This window comes from Struthio camelus, chromosome 2, assembly GCF_040807025.1.
Source record: "Struthio camelus isolate bStrCam1 chromosome 2, bStrCam1.hap1, whole genome shotgun sequence".
In the NCBI taxonomy this organism is placed as follows: domain Eukaryota; kingdom Metazoa; phylum Chordata; class Aves; order Struthioniformes; family Struthionidae; genus Struthio; species Struthio camelus.
Genome location: NC_090943.1, coordinates 136,091,895 through 136,105,056, shown reverse-complemented (window position 1 = coordinate 136,105,056; position 13,162 = coordinate 136,091,895).

Here is a 13,162-nt window from a genome sequence, read left to right as displayed (position 1 = left end):
TCGAAAGACTCTTTCAGCACAAAGCTTCTCGCCCAGTTATAATTATCTTGTAGACATCCATCCTCGTGGTTGTCGTTTTTTGCTCTCTTTAAAAGCAAGAAAGAGAAATAGGGGTACTCTTAAGCGGCGGTTTATCTGACCCATTTTTTAACGTGTTGCTGAGGAGGTGGTGATTTGCCCAGAAAGTGCATATTTCTGGTCAGAAGAATTTGTACTTTGGTCAAATGAAGCCCACCTTAACTCTCAGTTTTGGGAAGAAGACATTCTTGAAGAGAAGCCCAATGTGGAAGGAGTATGGATGACTGTGGGCTGATTATATTTGTTTTAGCTGCTTTGACTGGCCATTATTTAAGCCTGTGCTTAGTAGTGCAAGCACATTATGGGTAATGATGACAGAAAGTGTCAGATTCTTTGTGTATGCTGCACAGATGGTCCACAGAAACCCTAGTTGTGTCATATTTACTGTGCGTAGTGAGACCACTTGTGCAGTACATATGCAGGAGTTATGAAGCTTTCCAGAAACATCAGACTCATAGCACACATGCCAAGAAGTTGATCTGCACATAGCAGGAACCATGTGATGGAGAAACTATTCCAGCTTGGTTCTTTGTTATCTGTAAATCCCAGGCAAATGTACACATTCCTCAAATTCCCCCATACAGCCCTACCAGAGAGCAAATGAGACATACATGGGGAAACATAGGCACAAGATAGCCCTGATATTACTGTTATTAGGGCAACCATCCTTCATAGGCATCAGTGAGCTAAATTACTATGACGGCAGATACTCGGCGTAGCACAGCTACCACAGAGCTGGGGAAGGCAGTGTCACCACAGAGGAAACACTTCAGTCCAGGGTCCTAGCAAAGAGCAAGCTGGAAAGTCACATAAGAGTTCTATATAGGACTGAAAAAATTACCCAATATTTCTCCCAAAAGATTCGTATATTTAAAAAGCTCTGTTGTTGTCATTAACTCTAAAAACCTTCTCTATCAGCTAATCAATTTTCAGTGTTCTAAATCTGGGTGTCTTTCCTCAGTTTAACTAAAATTTTGCATCAGTTCCAGGAAAAGCCAAGGTATTAAGTATAGTGCTGCTATTTTTACTTTCAAAAGAAGCACTATTTAAGGAAAAAAAAAAAAAAGGTTCCTCCCCTTCTTTCAATCAGCTGTCACTGGTATCATGCCACAAGAAAATTTCCTCTTATTTTCTGCATTCCTGTGCAGCTCAGGAGAAATATACATTGGTACATCAGCATGAGGCTCCCTTTCACTGGTGGAGTTACTCCTAACTTTCTCCAGGTTCAATTATACCCAGATCAGGTGTTTTGGGCCATCAGATATTGCCACTATATGACATACTAATAAGAACTCTAAAATTTTATATGATGCTTTGGCCACCCATCAGAAGATTAGGGCTCAAAAAACGGTTTATTCAATTAAAGGAAGGTAAGTTTGTTCATCTTACAGCTAGTCATAAATTTATGCCAATTAATGTATGCTAAACATGCCTACTGGAAATAACAATGTATGGCTAGCTTCAAAAATGAAAGCTAAAGGAACGCACGTTTACCAGCTACTAAGTTGGGACACTCATTCTGGGCTGGGAAAGCCTGGTTTTGGTGTTTTCTCCTGCTATAAGAGCACTCCATAAGGGTTCTCGAATAACTCCACTAGAGAAGACAATGTGGTTTGTAAAGAGCAAATATTAAACCTAACAAAGTTAAGTTCTGTACAAAGTACATAAAGATTTACTGGAGTAAAGTATGAAACCCTTGCTCAGTCAGGGAAGTGGACTTTGGCTTCCCTGAAGAAGAGGGAACAGAAATGAAATTTCCCATTTTATTCTGTCACAGGTGCTCACAGCTATATTTCCTATTACTTGTTTTTGTTAAAGTTGCCCTGAATGAAAACAAAATGTTATAATTTGGGGATGTCTTGCCCTTCATTGTGTAAGCAAGAAACAAGACACTTCCATTTTAGTTCAATATGTTCTTTTTACTTATTTGATTTGAGGCTACAAAAAATGTAACCAAACTTAATCAAAGGCAACAAAAACAGAATTGTTTGCTCGAACTTTTCTAACTGGAAAAAAATGACAGGGAAAAAAAATCGAGAATTGTTTTAAACAGAGCTTGCCAGATTTACGAACGAGACTGTATGATGTGTTTGTGAGTAGTGGCCTTGCATAGTACAGTCAAAGTGGGTCTTCTTCACACTCCTGTGTTTCTCTGTGAGGTTTCTCTTCAGGGTTTCTCCCTGCCAGCATGAATAACAGGGGGAAGCTGAAATCCAACTTACAATGTCCAAAGATAAGGGAAGGCTTTTTTGGACTGGGGGGGGGGGGTGGAGGGGGGGATGAGAGCAGCTGGAAACTCTGTATGGAGGAGTAATAGAGGAGCTGGTAGCCATGGGAACCAGGCAAAGGCTGGTGTCGTTGCCTAAAGGATTGAAGCCTCTCAAAACTCTTAGAAATATGAGAGGAATGACAGCAGAACTGACAACAGGAAGGACAGCTATTGATGCCACCAGAAGCCGGAAATTTTGGAAGAGGGTTTTGGAAGACTATCATTTAGCAAGAAAGCCATAGGATATGCAAAAAAAAAAATTCCAGTGAAAGGAAGAGCTACAGAAGACACTGTGTACCGGCTGTTGGGAACCCGGCTTTGTATGTAGGAAGGAATGACTTAGGCCTCAGTTATGTGAGATATGCAAGCGTGAGTGTCGCTTGCACATAGCAGAGTGGAAGTGGGGCTGCTGTTTCAGAAAATTAGGTCCACACGTTTTAACCCTTGCATTTGAAAGAGAATTGCGAGGCAATTTTTTTCTGTGTAATGGAAATAGAGGAGCTCTTCGGACTCCCACACTGTTTATCTTTAGAAACTTCAGCCTCCCCAAAGCGTCAGTAAGGTGGCACCATGGAAATGTCTGCTTGCACAATTAAAATTCAGAAATTTCAAGCAGCACATAGTCAGGCTTCCACTACCCCAGCAAGAGCAAAAATCATTTCATAGCTGATTTGAGAGAAGAGCTTCTTCAGGCAGATGTGAGACTACCAGGGAGTCCGCTCGCCAGGCCTAGTGTAGTCCTGCAGCATTTCCTCCTGCATGGGACAAAAGGCACATACTGGCAGGTCCCCCCGCATGTATGAGAAAGATGTAAATACTTTTCTATAATATTAGAACCCCACTGCTGCCCAAGGCTGCTCATGAGCTGGCAGCAGGCATGGATTAGGACATTTAAAAATGAGAAGCTAAATCCACAGCCTGCTGCTAAAAGCCATCGTGTGACAGTCTGATTGGTGAAAAGGCTAAACCAGATCCACCGGATCGAAGGGACAGTCTCAGCAGCCCCAAGCTGTCCTGGACCCTAGCCAGCATGCTCAGACCCTGCAGAGCCGAACCTTTTGTGCTCTTACTCCACAGCACACTGCATGAGAAAATCCCCACAGTCACTCCCAGATCATTTGTTATATCATATTCAAATGCAGTTACAGGTTACTCGGATGAAAAAGATCCACTTTTATCTACAGGTTGTTCTGTGAAATAGATTAATTCTTGAGGAATTGCTAGTAATGTTCTAAAAGGTGCTCACCCAAACGAACCTCCCATGGAAAACTATTTTTAATACTGATTGATAGAAAAGATTCTGAGAACTGAAAGTGACCTTGAAAATTATTGTTTTGGTAGGATATATATTTTGAAACAGTTAGAACTTCAGAGATTTTTAATGCAGTAGTTTCTGGAAAACGATATGTGGAAGGAGAAGTGAAGATATGTAAGGCTGGCATTTGATGGAGACAGATATCCAAAAAGGAGAATTTCTGGGAAGAAGAATCTGGTTGAAAGCCAAGATGCTGAGCCAAGCTGTTTAAGCTGTATTCATGGCTCCTCTGTGAGTTTCTTGACCAGTTATTTTATGACCAAGTCATGAAACTTCCGTTCTCTGAGCAAGTGATAATCATAGCAAAAATGTGAAGCTTTATTCATTAATATTGGAAATCTTCACTTATAAATGTTTATAAGAATGAAAAGACACTGTTTTATCTATAAAGAAAAGCTTCTCTCCTTTGTAAGCTTAGAATTTATTATGTATATATAAATTCTACTCAGTTTTCCAAGTAGTCCTCCTACGCTGCTTGTTACTTTAAGGCTATATTCATTTTTTAGCGTCATATAAATATCATGTCTTTTTTCTCTCCTTTGCTGTATGCATTTGGCCTTTTTTTGGTTTGGCTCTAGACATAAAGCAATTAGACAGTAGTGTTTCCACCATTATTTATGCTATAACCATTTGGAGAAGTACCTGAGAAAGAACGCAGAGCCTTTTTGCTCTGATAAATACTTTGTTTATGGCATATGTTTTTACACTTACTTACATATTTATCTCTATCTTTATTCCTGAACCAGTATTCATTAATAGAAACACATTTTAAAATAAGTCATTATACTAAAGTGTTCTCTGTATGAGGTAGAGAAGAAATTGCAATCATTTTCATATCCAGACGTTAGTATAAAGATATATCATTGGCAATCATTTTTTACATACTCTATTTCATTTGAGAGCTTCCATAAAAGTCAGAAGACTAATGTCTTAGTCTGGAGAAGAAAGTTAATGTCTCAGCTAAAAATATTTAAGAAACTGAAAAGTCCTACTAGATTCATCATCTGGTAAAAGACATGTTTCTTTAAATTATTTCTTTTATATGCTGAATGAAAAGTGAATGTAATAAACCACAAAGCTAGCTTAAAGCACAAATTCAGCGGAGTAATTATTCATGTGCTTAAGTCAAGCATACGAGGTGTACAATTTGGGTACCTTCAGTAAGGCCTTTCGCATGTCTGCACAAAAGCATATGTTTAAGTACTAAGTGGGATCAAGACTCTCAGAAAATTATTGTTGCAGCAGAGAAATGGAAGTCTCACTGATAGACCTCTACCATGGTGACTTTAGCACAAGTAATAACATTTACAGAAGTCCTTTGTAGCACCTTGTTACAACAGTAGGCAAACAGCTACGTATTCTCTTTCTTCTTGTTTGGAAATTCAGTGAATAGTTTTCTCCCTTTCTTGTTGCACTGTAAATATTAGACAGACACCAAAGACAAAAATTTGACCATTTTTTAATTTTATTTCTGTTCTTAGTAGTTGAGTCTATTATAAAGGATGTGTTTATTCTTTTAGGGGATCAAGGTGAAAAGAGAAAGCCAAAAAAAGGGGAAGAAAAATAAACTTGTTTGGAAAGGGAAGAAGTTTACTGAGAAAAAGAAAGGGACAAAGTGAAATTTTAGCAATGCCTAGACAGAGATGAGAGGAGTAGAGAGAAACTAGAGGCGAGATATTATCCAGTAAAATCTATGAAGAATCTTAAAAATGAGGATAAGGAAGCTTGAATTTTGTGAGGAAGATATATTGGTACTCTGATGACAGAATCTGAGTTTCATCTAAAGTTTATTTTAAGTGATGTTCATTGCAGAGGTTAAAGAAAGAGGACAGGCCAGTTAGGGAGAGTAATAGGAAGCACTTATGACCAGTCATGAGAGGATCAATATTAGATTTCTTTTTATCACAAATTCACCAAAAAGGGTTGTTATTTTGGATGTTCCAGAATAAGCAAAAAGAGATAGTGGAAGTCTCAATGTGAGGAGGAGAATAAAGTGAAAAAGGTCAAAGCTAGTACTAAGGTTGAATGCTGGGGAACAAAATGGTGGTAGGCAAACAGGGGAGGGAAGATGTTTTAGGAGGAAATAGGAGAAGCTCCATTTTAGATCCCCCTTGATCCTGAGAAGCAACAAAACATTCATGAGAGGGGGGTGGAGAAGTAAATGTAGAGAGAATACACTCGGGGAGGGGAGGGGGAAGAGATTTTGGAACTGAAGGTGAGAAGCACAGAGGTGGTAAGAAGCCCATGGGAATGAACCAGGTGAGGAACAGTGAGCGAGGGAGGGTCAGGACCCAGGGACGCCCACAGAAACCACCCAAGCCCAGGGCAGAGGCTGCTCCTAAGCAACTCCAGTACCCGCTAATCGAAGCTGGAAGCAAAGAGAGCACATTTCTAATGGGAGGATGCTGTCAAAGTCCCACCTCTCTTTCTCTCTCTCTCTCGCTCTCTCTCTCCCTCCAGAATAAGGCCAGGATTGGAGGAAAAAAGAAAGGAAGAAATGAGATTTAGGAAATGTAGGTATCGGAGTGTGAAGGGGATAACAGCCGCCACAGCAGCGAGCCGAGAGCAACAGCGCCGGGTGCAGCGCTGCGGTGAGCAGCAAGGAGGGAGGACCAAGGAAGAAAACGGGAGGCATGCAGTTTGAGGCCACTGGTATAAAATCTGAGAGGATGGAAACGCTCTCCAGGAGGCAACATTTTAAACCTTCCTCCAAATAATAATATCCTCTGTAGGAGAAGGGTGCGTGTTCGTATAAAACGTGGCTTTTGTTACACATCCTCAACGATATTCAGGGTGTGTTGAATGGGGTGTGTTGCAGTTCAGCCCCAGGTATAGAGCAAATGATGCATTTCTTTGCTTCAGGCCCTCATTATGCTCTGTAAACAATCAGAATGTAGATTTATTCTGAACTCACTGATTTGCTGCTGTCAGTGAAAAGCATGAGGGGCACATTAGAAAGAAAGTGCTAAGATACTGATCATCTGTTTTTCCAAGCCAAATTGGTTTAGATTTCTCCAGGCCTCCTAGCAACAGCTTTATTACTAGGGAGTTATTTCCCCCCAAATACTTCTAAAACAAGTATCAGATTAATGTTTCAGATAAGAAAGTATATTCATTAGCTCCTAGAGCTAGTCTGTTTAAACAGGAACTTCCAGTGAAGCACGTAAGAATGGTTTCATTTTGATTTGCTGATTTTTCACATTATTTAACAGTGAATCTTTAGGGATAATCAATATACTATAATTCTCTTTATATATGAGAAAAAAAACTGTTAACGAATATTTTTTGGCATTATTAGCCTCTACCTTCATTATCTTTCACTCTGGCTTTAGACGTGACTCCTTATGTGTACACGCATCACGTATGCTTACTTATGAACCAAATATACTGTATATAATGTTGGAAATAAACACATATGAGGAATTTGTTTAGCTGCATAGTAATTGCAGCTTCTATTGTTTCCGACATTATGGAATTCAGATTCCTTATAATTTCCCAGGATGATTATGATTTACTCCGAGAAGTGCATTAATCTCATAAATATTTATTTCGTTTCATGATAAAATTTTCAAAAGTTGTTATTTTACTTAGACTGCTACCTCCTAATGCCCAGTTCTTTGTCTCCAAGTAGTAAATCTGTCATGCAGTCTCATTTTCAAAAGTAGCTTAAGCACTTACAAGACTCATTAATTAATAAAGTCAGCAAGACTTAGGCTCAAACAGCTGTTGCTGAAAAAATATTTCTTCAGTCTTTGAAAGACAAGAAAAGATGAGTGTATTAACTGTTGTGATATAGATCATTACGTACAATTTCATGAATAAAAGGTACAGAAATGATGTCTGATTTCAGGAAAGTGCTCCTTCACTGCAGTAGTCAAAATCCTATCAGTATTTGCAGAAACTTTCATCTCTCTTGCAATTTTTCAGGAGAGAGACAGGATCGCTTTGCTACTTTCTCATGTCGTTAACCATAGGTATTTTCACTGCCCAGAGGAACGGAGACTGAAAACCTCTTTCTTTGCCCCTTCATTATTTTGGTTCATTTTGGGATGCCACAGCAATAAGCTGGCTGGTGGGCTCAGGAGCATCACTTTGCTCGGCCACACGCCAAGGGTTGCAATGGACCCCTCCAAGCCCATTTCAAGGCACAAGTCAGCCAGCACCAGCAGCTTTAGGGAAGCAGATGTGCTCCGCTCCCGGGGGAAAGTGGGAAGTCATCTCTATTATTTTCATACTGTTTTCTAAACGTGGTGGAGTCACAAAATGGTACGAACAAAACCCTAAGGAGTTCATCTATTCCTACTCAGCCCTCTAGTGTGGGAAATGTTATCTTAACAGGAGACCCCTCTCAGGGAGAGGAGGTAAATAAGAGGAAATCAAAGTGTCTACAGTGTTTCCAGAGATCAGGACCAAAGAGGTAGGCACTGTAATATTCTACTGCAGCACTTCCACGCTGCTTTCAACCAAGTGCAGAATGCCAACAGTTTGACCTGCGTAGCCTTTTTAGCATTAGAAATCCTTATGCTAATTACTGAACATGACTCCTCTGAAGGCAGAGTGGATATATCTGATTAAGTGTGTTCCTCGAGGCTGTTGTTCTATTCTCTCCTTCAAGAAAGTAAAAACTCACATTATGTTGTGGGATGATACCTCAAAGCTGCCCTGCCCCAACTCTCTGTGCGGTAAAATAATCTGTAGCCCATTGAGACAGATTTGTTGGGCAGGAAAAATAAACGCAGAAATAGTACTAACTTGTGCAAAAATTAAATGATATTTACTGTTTATTTAATATATCGTATTTCAAGCAGTTTTGCATTTATTAGCTTTTTAATGATCCAGTTTAATTCAGGTGGAGACAGTTTCCTATCACTCTCCTTGTTAAAGGTATACGTAAAGCCAAGGACTCAATATTAGAAATACAGATTATTTAAAGTCGGTAAACCTTCTTACACAGCCAATGGTGCAAAATACTTGGAAGGTTTTAAAAAAAGAAATCCTTCAAAATGCCAAGATTACCATCTGGCAAGACGGGTAAGAGAATACACAGAGGGAATAGATGCTTTCACGTAAGGGCACATGAGGCCTAGAAAGATAATTGTTTATAATATATGATTTCTTATGAACAATAGCAATTTTTGGCATAATACGGGAAAATGATTCAGAGATGAATGGTTCTAACTTTGGATTGAATGCGTTTTGAATATTCTATATTATTAGCACAAGGATTTTTCAAGTTTAATACACTCTATATTTATAATACAATAACAGAAAAAAGAAAGAATTGAAAAAAGTCATAGCTTCTTTTAATCAATATTAATATTGCCTTCTTCCAATGAATGTACTGAAAAAACGGAAGAGCCTAAAAGGTATAACAGAACAGGTAAAGAGGTGTTAGCTACAGTGCCAAAGTCAGTGACTGATTGCCACTTTTTTATTCTTCTTCTTAATTTGTGCCACCATTACAGGACAAATTGCACCCCCGGGATGGCAGGCATGGCAGTAATTCCACAAGGACTAGACTCCCGCTTAGCACCACAAGCAGAAATAAGTTTGGCACTTGTAAATCCTTTCATTCTTGAGTGTCTGTCTGTGCTTTGACTAAAGCAACCAAAACGCGGTGTCTCCAGGACAAAGGTGCAGAGGACATAGAGCAAAGGGCAGATACAATAAAAGCTCTGTTATTCCTTAATAATTTTGTAAATTCCCCTCAGGCCAGCACTCTGGCTGGCTGGAGACACGGTTCTGCTTACAGCACGTTCGCTCTGGGCTGCTTGAGCACACTGAGATACTTAAAATATATAGCTACCACTACTGTTAATCAAAAGAGATATAAATTCATACAAAATAAGAAATATGCCAACAGCTTAAAATGTCAGAAAAGGGGATATCTATCCTTTCTTTAAAAGAAGCAATCTATTTAGCCTTACAATAACATTACAGATATGAAAAGTTTCTTTTTTGCCAATAATCTTTTTTTTTTTAAATATCTATGACTTATAGCTTCTTCTCTGTTTTCTGACTAGGAAGAGAGTAGGGATTATAACCGAGACCTGCATCTGATTCGTAATGAGGTCTGGAACTGCGCTTTGTAACTCAGACCCCTATCTCCTCAAAACAATTTTATTTTGCTTTAATAGGATATCCAACGAACCACGTGAAGGCACAGTAATACTGGAACGTTAATTCCTTTTTGTTCAAGAAAGAGAATTATTAAAGTGACAACAAATGTTTTGGGCCTGCTTATTATCCATTCTAATATTATATGCTTGGTGCTTCTTTAAACTCCACAGGGGACTAAATGCAATACGCTTGACAGTTGTACCAGCGTCTCCTGGCTGTTATATTTAAATTTGTTTCAGAGAAACAAAGTAGCTGTTGGTACATATCAACCTCAAATTTCGGGAAAAGACAAAAGACAGAAGTCACATCCTTCATTTTCTCTGTACTGTCTTTTTTGCTAGTATGATGACCTTACCCAGCAACGCACAGTTCACATGAAACTTTGCACCTACAACGTTCACACGTGATTGATAACTTCCAGAGAAGTTACCACAGTGTGAGGTATGTTGGAAAGATTTGAGGTCCCTTTGGCCAAAGAATAGATGTTTTATGTGGAGATTTTGATCACCTAAGGATCCAAGTTTGCTCCTGCATTGCTCAAAATACATATAGTGTAACGAACAAGTAGTGATTTATGACTGAGTCAGGAGGATTAGCAACACAGTTTTGTCACTTTCTTTTACGAATAAATCATATTGATAACAGCTTTGTAAAACTATACAAAGATACTGAGATATAGCATAACGTACTAAGGCATACAGCAAAGGGAATTCAGAAGCCTTGATAGGCTAGAATATTTGTTTATTTTTCTCCTTAGAATCAGCTGTATGCAACCTTCTTAACTATTTTACATATCACTGAAATAGCTTTCCTTAGTGCAGCACTTAACCGATCTAAAGTTGAATGTACCTCTTCAATATATACTTAAATTAAAGTCTTCAGCAGTAACGCTGGACAAACAACCTCTAAATCTTAGCAATGTTTTATCCGGATTTTTAGTAGATTATGAATATTGCATACATTTGGTTGAAATTCAAAGAAATGCTTGGGCACTAGTTGAGGCCTACTGTTGTGAGTACGTACTAAAAGTGAATTATCTGGGGCACCCCTGAAAAGGGATGTCATTCTGAACTGAGGCTGTGCTTAGTATCGTAATAAACATGGTAAAAATAGGAACCGCGATTGTAAGTAAAGTTTCAGGTGTAGTCAGTGACAATATGCCATTAAGTATTGCATAGTGCTTTTGCTGCAGCTGTGAAGTGTATTAAGGCTTTTGTAACAGGGTGTAAAATGTGAGAACCCAGTCTTTCTTCACAGGCACCAGTAGTTCCCATTGTTTCATTTACACAAAAGTATAAAATCACCTCCCTGTTAATGGAAAATGGGTGCATGAGTAAAGTAGAATATATATGGAAACTTTAATAAAATATCTCTCACTTGGAAAGCTGGGAGTTAGTTCAGGAGTAATTCCAGGAACTCTGGAAAAGATAGAATAAATAAAAATATTTATTTTTATGGCCAAGGCTTTCTTGTAAGTTATCCACTCAATTTCGTAACGTTATCGTAATGCTACACCATACATTTGCATAGCATTCCTTTCCTCAGAAAAATCTTTTTTTTTTAGCTATTTTGCACACATTTTCAGATAATTTTAAAAGATATTGCCATTTCTACAAAATATCTACAACTAATCTCTGTTTGATGTACAATAAATGCTTACATTGCTTCAGATAACAATCAGTTAAGCAATATATTACTCCTTTGAATAATCTATTGTATAATAATAACACTAAGAATCTAACCGTATATGTTGCCTTTCATTCGAGATCTCCCTGAGATTTACAAACTTTCTCATATTATTTTTGCAGAGGCCTTATGAATTGAGGAAATAAATAATAAATGTTTATTCAATGCTAGGAACAGAAGCACAGAAAACATTTTTTCAAAGGTAGTGTTTCTGCTTATTGCTTTGTAAATGCTAGAATATGTTTTTTCAAAGTAGTTTACCATCTGCAGCTCCCTGGAACCGGAGCTGTGCACGGGCACTACCTCAGGGTATCGAGCCTTTGCTTCATCCTTATTCAGGTACTCTAAATTACGGCCATTTCTAGAAACTTAACGTATGGCTTGTTCCAGTGTAACTGAGAAAGTCATAGGACTTTCACATACAGACAATAGGCAGTCGAGGCTCCACTTTTACGATATAGCATGAAAATCCTGGCTCTTTTCTCATGGATGGACAACGTGGCTCTTCCATGATTTATGATATTAAACGTGCTGACTCATATACTTTTACTTTTACTTTGGTGTTCGGTAAGTACCTTTTGAAAAAGCATGCTGACTGAAGTTAAGTTTTATCTGACAAGTCTTTTATCTTCAAGTGCTGTCTGAGGGTGACGGTCAGATCACCACGTTGGAGCTGCTCCTCTGTTTCAGGCATAGGCCTATCTTAGAAGCCCCTCACATCTCTGCCTTCTGGCTATCTATCTGATGTAAAATATTTCCTTTGTAATAATACTTCAGTGAACTTATAGATTTTCTCCCTTCTAGATTACATCTACGCCTGCTTTCAAAGAAAATAATGGGTGCTGAGTGAAGAAAGAATATACAGTAAGTTCATACCACCACCTTAAAGCTTGTTTCCCTCATCACCATTTCTATATCTGTAGATAATCAACCAAGAAAAGCAGAAAGTCCAAGTCATCGGCTTTACTGGAGTCATTTGTAGAGTCCCACAGATTCATTCACGTTTCTTCCCTTGCATAATTCTTCTATTGCTGAAACAACTGCATTGTTCCTATGGTGGTTAAACATAATATTTGTCTTACAGCATGACTTCATCACCATCCAAATTGCTTCTAAACTGCACATACCCACTGCCCCACCCACTCGTGCTGGATATTTAAAGTACCTTCACAGGCAGTCTTTTTAACTTGCAAAATAGAGTGTCTTCTAATCAATGGGACTTCATCACATACTTGTTTTGCAGAAGCAAGTCCTTGGTTTGTAGGATGCTGGAGTCATTATTGATGGCATGCAGTAGTTCAGAATAACTTTGCAAACACCTTTTTCTTCTTTTTTTTTCCGATTTGTTATTTTGTAGTTACTTCCATGCTCAATTGCTTCCTGCTTTCTTGCAATTTTGTATCAGTTTAGAATCATTTGTATGTTTATGTTTTCCTTTAATCCCCTTTCTTGATTTTCTCTTCATTAGCACTCTTTTGCCTGCTTTTTTCTACTTTTTAGTTATTCGTTTCTCTCTTCTGGTTTTTGCCCTTCATTGCCTTTCTCTTCTTCCAAACTAACAAATGTAGACTGTATTTATAGAATGGATTTTTTAAGAATAACATACCAGTGCTGGAATACAAATGTTACTTATGCCTGATGTCAGTTATTCATTGCTTGTCACTTCCAATGTGCGTATCCACAAAGAGCTGACA